We start from the raw sequence: 10,098 nt of genomic DNA, 5'->3' as shown, positions 1-10,098 counted from the left end.
AGGTGTAAGGAATATGGACATAAATCAGTCAGAGAAATATGGAACGAAAACTCTCTAGTTAACACAAAATAATATGAAGCACAGACTGAGATGAGGAGACGATGACGAGGACAAGGAGTGCAGGCTGAGATGATGAGACGACGAGACTCACTAAGGCATGAGACGTGTAAAAATGTCTTCTGTTGCAACGCACGGCCATTTGTGCTAGTAAGCATAAAGCAAAGATGGCTAAAGGTGGTGTTGCCTTCACTCGCCAACTTGTGCCTTAATGTCATTTGAGTCGGTACGTGATGCGGCCGGGAATAGCGCCTGATTGCCCGGCTAGCAAATCATTTGACGTACGTCAAGGACATCTTTGCCACGTCCGTCGTCAAGGCATTGATCACAGTGAGAGTGGCTTGCCACATGGGCATGTAGCGTTGTGAAGATAAGCCCAGGGGCACTCTCCGGCCACTGGTGTCCGTGTACGGGACAACCGCCGGCACCCGGCGGCTACACACGGCTAATTAATCAAGGGCTTGACGGCCTTGAAGGTCTGCGACTTCCAACCGTAAACCGCAACCTAATTCCCGTGTGTGTGTGACATATAGGCTCCAAATTGGCCTAGGTCTACTGCATTTCATTATGAAAGTTTTGAACGTTCATTACAACGAGAGTGAAGGTAGTTATTATTCCCGGCAATGTCCATGTCGAGCAACGAGTGAGACGGACAGGCATCACGCTCAGCTTGTATGTAAGCAATCATTCATGCCTTTTGCAACAACAAACACGCCGACGAGCTTGCGTATTGGCATGCACCATGTTGAGCAACTAATTTGTATTAACCCTTCTTTACGTGCGCGCGCGCGCGTGTGCGCGCGCGTGTGTGTGCGCGTGTGTGTGTGTCAAATAAAATAGTTCAGGTAAGTAGAATTGCGGCGCTGGAAACGTGATAAAAACAGAGTAAAGCAGCACCTCATGCAAAAAAAAAACACTCAATTAAAAATGGAACTGACAACGTGAAGGAAAATTAAGTTGTGGTTTGGGCGAGGTGGAAGGTGGTGGCTAGCTATAGCTTTCAAACGCACGTCCATCGTCCCTCTCGTTAAATAAGTGTTGCTATATATAATGAGTCTCTGCGTTAGAGATTAATTAGAATTTCAATTCTAGGCCCGCAAGAAATTTAGAAAATTATTGGTGATCGAATGGCTTATATGCATACGTGTGTTATTTTGTTGGTTTTTATGCATGCTTACAAATGTACAAAGTACACTACTCGGCAATGGACCAATAGTAGCAATACTTGCATGCAATCATACTCTCTCCGTTTTTATTTACTTCGTATATTAGTTTTGACTGAAGTCAAACTTTATAAATTTTGACCAAGTTTATAGAAAACAATATGAACATTTACAATAACAAATTTATATTATGTCAAAGTATATGCAATGGTGAATCCAATGATATATGTTTGGTGATGTATATGCTAATATATTTTTCTACAAACTTGTTAAAAGTATATAAAGTTTGACTTTAGACAAACCAAATATGAGGAGTAAATAAAAACAAAGAGAGTATATGCCTCGTGGAATGGGTCGAACTCAAACTGCAAGTGTGCGTCATTCTTGTCTATTTAGTGCAACCACTATTTCTCCACCATGTGACTTGGGATCACTTGTACATAAGAGTAAGTAACCGTGAGGATCATGGCTGTTTATTTCTAAATCCGGACTACTTGAGAGATCAAAACTTCTCTTGCACGGCTGAGGGGGGGGGGGGGGGGGGGGGGGGAGTCTCTATATTGATTGGTCATGTCTTGCATGATGGTTAATGACAAAGCAAAAAATAAACATTTATAATTATCCAGTAAAGGAGTGGCATTTCATAATATTATAGGTACTAATACATCCCAAGTACATAAAAAACATACATGTGTCTAATAATGCACATTGTGCATGGGATCAATTGATGGCAATGGCATGTAGGAATGGATCTCTCTCGCGGGGTCTCCTGTTTTTTTTTTTGCGGGTTCTCATACCATGTCGACCCAACCCCAAGTGTCCTAGCATGCATTTGTATAACTATCGGTTTGATGCCATGTGTCCATCAACCAATAACTATGCTAGTGTAGACATATGTGTCGTGAGATATTGGTCGAGTGGGATTGTTTTCAAAATAATTAACCGACACAAAGATAAATATGAAATTATACAAACAAGTTGCGTACTTGACAATGAATATTTAAAACATTGTTCAGTGAAGATTAATAGGTGATTGAAAGAACAATATCATACAGTATATTATTTGGCGCAACGTGAACATGATGAGCAGTAATCCTTCGGGCCGCAAACGGTTAATGGCGTAAACAAATTACTTGATGAAACACGAGCATGACGAACTGTAATCCTCTCCATGGCCAACGGTGGTGGGTTAATGGCTGAGAACGTCGGGGATGTCCACCGGGTATCTGTGGATGGACGTCGCCCACGGCCCATCGGCGTTGCGGGCGGGCTGGATGCACTCCCACGCCGCGCTGTTGCACTTGAACCCGGACCCGAAGCCGATCATCCACACGCGGTCGCCCTTGCGCATGCGGCCCTTGGCCTCGATGTAGCCCAGCTCGTACCACAGCGAGCTGCTCGACGTGTTGCCGAACTTGTGCAGCGTCATCCGCGACGCCTCCACCTGCTCGTCGGACAGCCCGAGGTTCTTCTGCAGCTCGTCGATGATCGCGCGGCCGCCGGCGTGGATGCAGAAGTGCTCGAACGCCGTGCGGAAGTCGGGGATGTACGGCTTCACCCGCCTGTTGATCACCTTCCGCGCGATGAAGGAGAGGGCGAACTTGAGCTGCTCGCTGGCCGGCAGGACCAGCGGCCCCATCGCGGTGATGTTGGCCTTGAGCGCGTCGCCGGCGATGTTCATCAGGTCCTTGCTGAGGTTGATCCCGCGGTGGCCCTCCCCGTCCTCCTCTTGGAACACGCACCGGTAGGCGCTGTCCTGCGCGCCGGTGAGCGTGCGGATGAGGTGCTTCAGGCGGAACCGGGCCTTCGCCGGGGACGTCGACAGCAGCGCGGCCGCCCCGCCGATGCGGAAGAGGCAGTTGGGCAGGAGCATTGCGCGCTCGGTCCCGACGTAGTAGTTGGGCGTGATGGTCTCCGTGGAGACGACCAGCGCGTGCGCGCCGTGGGGGGCGACCTGCAGCAGGTTCCCCGCGAGCCCCACGGCGACGAGCCCCGCGCTGCACCCCATGCCGGAGAGGTGCATGCTGCGGATATCGCTCCGCAGCTTGTACTTGTTCACGATCATGTCGACCAGGGACGGCGTGGGGCAGAAGAGGCTGCAGTTGACGATGAGTATGTCGATGGCCTCGGGGGCGACGCCGGTCTTGGCGAGCAGGTCGTCGATGGCCGAGAAGGCGACGAGCTCGAACTCGGCGCGGGCGGCGTCGACGGTGCAGTACTTGTGCGTGCCGATGTAGTGGTGCGCCGGCGGCAGGCAGGTCTCCTCCCCGATCCCGGAGCGCTCCAGCAGGCGCGTCATGAACCGGATGCTGCGCTCGCTGAGCTCGGGCATCAGCTTGGCGTGCTCCAGGAAGCTGGCGAAGGGGATGCGGCAGGTGTGCGGGGTGCGGAAGCCGGCGTAGTCGACGAGGTACACCGCGCGGGGACGCAGCATGAGGTACAGGACGGTCGCCGCGGCCGGAAGGAAGCAGGCCAAGAAGAGGTGCACCGGCCGGGCCTCGGAGAGCCGGCTGGCCAGCTCCTCCGGCCCGACCCGCACCATGGCGACGAGGGCGGCGGCGGCGGCGAGCGACACGGTGACGATGGACGGGCTCATGCTCCTCGATCGTATAGCCAGCTCGGCGAGTGCAGTGTGAAGCATGGATATTTTTGGTGCGTTTGTTAGTGCCAATTATAGTGCCAAGCGAGCGCTAGCACAGTACGCGCAGGTCATATCATCATCAATCGGCCGCGCAATCACTACATTTCATACGTGGGCAGCTTGATTTTTCAAGGGCATCAATTGGCTCAGTTGTTGATGCGCGGCATGGAACGGGTCTAACTCAACTCTAACAAACTCATTCGCCGATATATTTTCCTAGCTGAAGGCCCACACAAACCCTTTTAATACACAGGTCCATGCGAAGGCGACATGTAACCAACGTGACTAGGTTGTTAAGAGTTAGGATAACTTGTTAGTTAATCATGTTTTCAAGTGTTAGGAGAACTTGTCTTAAGCCTTAACAGAAATAGGATACTGATCTAATGATTAGAACACCACATTAGATAAGAGCAAAAACTTGGTAAGAGCATAGGACGCCAATGGCCATCAGAGGCAAAGACGTAGCCGTCATGGTGCCATGGTGGTACGCAGTCGAAAAAGTTTTTTTACCGGCGGCGGGAGGTACCCGTGGAGCATCCACCGTTGGAGTGCTTTTAGGAATTTGGGCCCTTGTTTTTGTGTATAAGAGAGATGAATTAAAATACATAAATGTGGGCCTTCTCCTTGTCGGCTTTATATCATGAGAGAGAAAGGATTGAGAGAAGACTGTCTGCATGCACATGCTAAAATAATCCCCCTCAAAATACTTCCATTTAATTTCATTGTGAAAATTTGGATGATAGATATTTTTTGAATCAAAATTTCAATTTTGATATTTTTTATATATTTGAATTCATAGCGAGAAGATCTTCAGAACAAGATCAATTTTGGATACATTTGAAGTAGTTTTAATTTCACTGATTTCGAAAAACAGATCTCACTCAATTCAAAACATAAATTTCACTTATATCAAAAACATAAATTGTTGCATAAAACTCATTTCCCTCATTTCAGAATATAATTTCACTCATTTAAAAAACTTACTTCAATTTATGAAACAAATTTCACATGTTTTGGCAAAAAAACCCGATTTCAATCACTTCAATTTACCAATCTCAATTATTTCCAAAAAAAATAACTCACTTCATAAAACATATTTCACTCATTGTAAAAAAGTTTTGAAATAATAAGTTCCACATGTTTGAAATAACTAGTTCCAAAAACTGATTTTCCTGAAATTTAAATAAGTTGAATGAAATAACTTTCACATGTTTGACAAATATAAGTTTCGCATTTTGTAAATAACCAGTTTCACATATTTTCACACACCGGAATAAGCAAACTTGACAAAAACATTGAGATAAGTTTCATATAAAAAATTTCCACTCATTTTAGAAAACAGATTTCACTCATTTGAAAAAACATCTTTCACTCAAATTTTAAACATATTTCACTCATTGAAACAACCAATTTCACTTATTTCAAATGATTTCACTCATTTCAAAAAAACATATTTCACTAATTTCAATGAAAATTTACGTTATAATTACACACACAGAAAAATCTGATTTCACTATGTTCCAAAAAATGATTTCCCTGAAATTAAAATAAGTTTGAAATATGTTTCATAAGTTAAAAAATACCATTTCATATATTTGAAATATTCAGTTTCACGCATTGAAACAATAAAATTCAAATGTTTGAAAGAACACGTTTCACATATTTTCACTCATTTCGAATAACAGATTTCGCTGGAATATTTGTGAAATTAGACGTGAAATTTGAATGTGTTTGAAATCTATCCAATATTGATCTTGTTCTAAAGATCTTAGTGTCAGGAGTACAAATATATAAATATTTCAAAACAAAATTACTTCTTTTAAAGATATAAACAATCGGAAATGTCAAAGAGAAAATAAAAGCCATGAATTTACATGAGAGATGAGACAGATGTGTCACATTGATGCATTTGCAACAGGGAGTGGATGTCTCATACATGCATGCATGGGCGAGACCTACGCATGATGCGACGTAATGGTGGATATGGGCGGGCAAAGTTGGAGTACGCTGAGATATAATGACGTGTGCCACCAGACCGCATGAATTGCAAACTAGACCAGCGGTGGATGCTTCACCAGTACCTCTCGCCGCCGGTAAAAAGAGGTCTGCGGGTATGCAGTAGAGATGGTCTTAGCCTCTCTGAGCACCACCTTAGGATCAACATAGGGGGAACCACACCTACCATGTAAAATCGTTAGTACTCCCTCCGTTCCTAAATATAAGTTTTTTTAGAAATTTCAATATAAACTACATACAGAGCAAAATTGAGTGAATCTATAGTCTAAAACATGTCTATATACATCTGTATGTAGTCAGTAGAGAAATCTCTAAAAAGACTTACATATTTAGAAACGAAGGGATTATTAAACTGGTGGGATTCTTCCCTTCATATATCAGGTACTACAGAGTCGGAACCAGAACCAAATCGTTGGTTGGCACCTCTGACCATGGACTCAAGGTGTACGTATGTGGCATGTGGTGGGTCACATCCCGTTGACTTCCTATCTCGGCTGCTAGCCGAGATCAATATCCAACCTTCTTTCTTTGATTGTAAGATTAACAAACATCATATGCCCACTCTCGATAGAAATAACAAGCCAACGTAAAGTGTTATAGTGACCAGTGAGATGCCACTTAACAACAGTACTCATAATGTATAATACATCATTCTATATCCAAATGAAAAACATAATACTTTATGGTAGTTAGATTATATCATGGTCCTCATTTCCGGAATCAAGAGGCTTTCTAAACCAATGCCGACAACATAATCATAAAAGAATGGGTTGTGAGCCTGTAGGGGTGAAACCGCAAAAACTTATAAGTCCAATATCATAAGTTTGATCATGCACTCTATGTTTCATAACGAAGACATAATGGCAATGGCTTTGGCAACACCAGTTGACTTGTTATTACTCGCATAGAGGAATGCATGCTCATAACCACATTAGGTAGTTTAATGATGTTGTCTATCACTTTCAAATTTGAAGAAAAAATCCTTCGGCATGCAACATGCTCGATAGCCTCTTAACATGCCACAAAATAATTCTGCATCACTAATGATGTCATGATTGTTCTTTTGGAGCATTTCCGCAATTTAGCTCCATGTGTGAGGATGTAGATGTAATATTACATGGAATTATTAATATCTGCACACCTGGCCTAACAATATCTAACTAACCCAGATTTTCTGATTTTTTAGACTCCTCATAAGTGAGCATGCATTCTTTATTGCCTTGCGTATATTGCAAAGCTCGATAAAGGTTTTTGAGTGGTCCACGTTTTGATTGAATGCATATTTGTAAGGTAGCCTAACCATAAATAAGGACATGTTCATACTTAATACACATTATGCGCCTGACAACTTAAACATAAGGAACTCACATTGTCTGATCGGTTTAAAATTAGTTTTTTGAACATTAAAATGTATAGCTTTATTGCCCTTGACTTTAGGAGCAAGTAAGGTTGAGTATTTGGACATCATGTTTTTCTTTTGCACTCTATCCATGTATGCGATCATAACAAACTTATACTCCTTTCGGTCCTATGTCCCGGTGAATCTCAATACAAACAGTGCATGAGGTATCACCAAGATCATTTACGTCATAACTAGGAGATATAAGCATTTTGGTTGGCTACTGAGATTTCTTCTACACAAAAGTAGTAAACTTATTCCCCCCTACACATAGGTACTATCATACAAATGATTGTCTTAGTTCATAAAATGAATTATATTCTTTAGACAACATGCCTTATATATGTTACCTTTATTTCATGACCAAACCTTCTAGTTGAGTCACATAAAACATTCTTAACTAAATCATCATAAAAACATGCCACGATTATAACACAAGCATCATGACAATTCCTTAGTTCAGATAGAGAAAAGGTTGGCATTACAATCATCCACTGAAGTTTTCCCCTAGTTCGGGACCACACGAATCCTTTAAAACACAGGCCCTTACAAAGGCGACATGCAACCAACATGACTAATCTTCCTATGGCTTACACAAATCTCACTAGTATCGAGAAAATATCTTATTTGTGGAGAGACTAGGTTGTCATGTTATAATCCTACATGCTTGAAGAAAATAAAAAGGTTGACCTTACTTGATGTTGGAATCATTAGTGAGTTTACAATAATGTAATATGGAATAAAATATGGTAGGTGTGCTAGCAATATTTATCACATACTAGAAACTAGACATGTGAGTATGTGCGAAGAGATTGAACTATCACATCTTTGAAATTGGCATGAACAACATGCACATGGGTCAATAATAAGCTAGTCAGGACATACGTGGTTGGGATGATCGTAGTCGTGACATTGTCACTATCATTAATGAATATAGACTTGGCGTTCTCTAAGAGTTCATCGTCATTGGTCCTCCATAGAATAGCCACTTCATTGTCATGACACAAATTTATTTTCTTTGCATTCATGTACGTCCATATAGGGGGAGATGGAGTTATGCTCTTGCTAGTGGATCGATAGAAGACAAAAATAATATCTTTTTCACTAGTGTAATCAAGAGGATATGTGGAAAGTGTTCAAGCTGAAAGCTTGCATCCTATAGTGGATATCACATCCATTTCATTGATAGCCAGTGGATCTGATCGGAAAGACACCAACAAGCAATATAACTTCATGCTTGTTGCAATGGATTCTTTTGACGAGTGAAATAGCTTCATACCCTCCCCCATTTCTGAAGGTTAAGAGACAGGATGGAGGGAGGGAGGGGGGAGAGAGAGAGTTGTGTCGGCATTTAGAAGATTCCAAAGATAAACATACCTGGAAAATATGAATCCTAACTATCACATAATCTCCCCAAAACTAGGGTACATGTGATGTATGTGAACTATTCAAAATATGTGTAGAGGAAATAATATTGTATTATTTTATTTCCATGTTTATAATTAAGATTTTATATTCTATGATATAACTGCTTTGATCCTGAAATATATAATTCAGTGGATAACTCATTTGCATGTGTGGAATGATAAACGGTAAAATATGATTCCTAGTCTCGCCTATAAGACTAGCTCAAGTGTTCTATTGATGATCACATTTTCCGGATGTTAGGATATCATTAAATGTAATGATAGTCCTAAAACAACATTGAGAATATGACATTGGAAGAACATCATATTGAATCGACCCAAACTTGTTTTGTTATACTTTGAGATGCAATTGTCACAAGTCAATTGTTATAACACAAAGTGTTAACGTGTGATTTAGTTCCTTATACCATGAGAGTATCATAGTCACTTCTTACCATACAATGAACTTTGGGGTTGCTCAAACGTCATCTATAATTAGGTGATCATAACGACAACTTATAGGTTCATCGAAAAGTTTGACAATGGACTAGATAGCTCGACAGTGGAATTTGCTCCTCCGGCGATGGAGATATATTCTTAGGGGCCTCTCGGTGTGATGGCATCCATCATCTTCTGGCCAGACATAGGTGACAATGTCACGGGGATGCCGGAACACATCAGCGAGAAAGAAGAACAAAACTGGTAGCGAGGAGACCGGTATAGTGAGCATGTATTGACTCAAGAGGATACCAATATATCAAACCTCGGGTTTTCTAAAGTATCGCGAAGAAAATGAAACATCACATGATAACCAAAGGTTCACTAATGACCCACAAGTATAGGGGATCTATCATAGTCCTTTCGATAAGTAAGAGTGTCGAACCCAACGAGGAGGAGAAGGAAATGACAAGTGGTTTTCAGCAAGGTATTCTCTGCAAGCACTGAAATTATTGGTAACAGATAGTTTTGTGATAAGATAAATCATAACGGGTAACAAGTAAATGAAGTAACTAAAGTGCGGCAAGATGGCCCAATCCTTTTTGTAGCAAAGTACAAGCCTGGACAAACTCTTATATAAAGCAAAGCGCTCCTGAGGACACATGGGAATTATTGTCAAGTTAGTTTTCATCATGCTCATATGATTCGTGTTCATTACTTTGATAATTTGATATGTGGGTGGACCGGTGCTTGGGTGCTGCCCTTGCTTGGACAAGCCTCCCACTTATGATTAACCCCTCTCGCAAGCATCCACAACTACGAAAGAAGAATTAAGGTAAACCTAACCATAGCATGAAACATATGGATCCAAATCAGCCCCTTACGAAGCAACTCATAAACTAGGGTTTAAGCTTCTGTCACTCTAGCAACCCATCATCTACTTATTACTTCCCAATGCCTTCCCCTAGGCCCAATCAA

At 42.1% G+C, this 10,098-nt stretch overlaps 1 pseudogene; it reads right to left on the bottom strand.

The window, feature by feature from the left end:
- Positions 1-2,176: 2,176 nt before the first annotated feature.
- Positions 2,177-3,965, bottom strand: LOC125552676 (3-ketoacyl-CoA synthase 6 pseudogene; annotated as a pseudogene).
- Between the last annotated feature and the right edge of the window lie 6,133 nt (positions 3,966-10,098).

This window comes from Triticum urartu, chromosome 4A, assembly GCF_056163025.1.
Source record: "Triticum urartu cultivar PI428250 chromosome 4A, HENAU_Tu73, whole genome shotgun sequence".
In the NCBI taxonomy this organism is placed as follows: Eukaryota; Viridiplantae; Streptophyta; class Magnoliopsida; order Poales; family Poaceae; genus Triticum; species Triticum urartu.
This window is presented reverse-complemented; position numbering and strand designations above follow the sequence as displayed.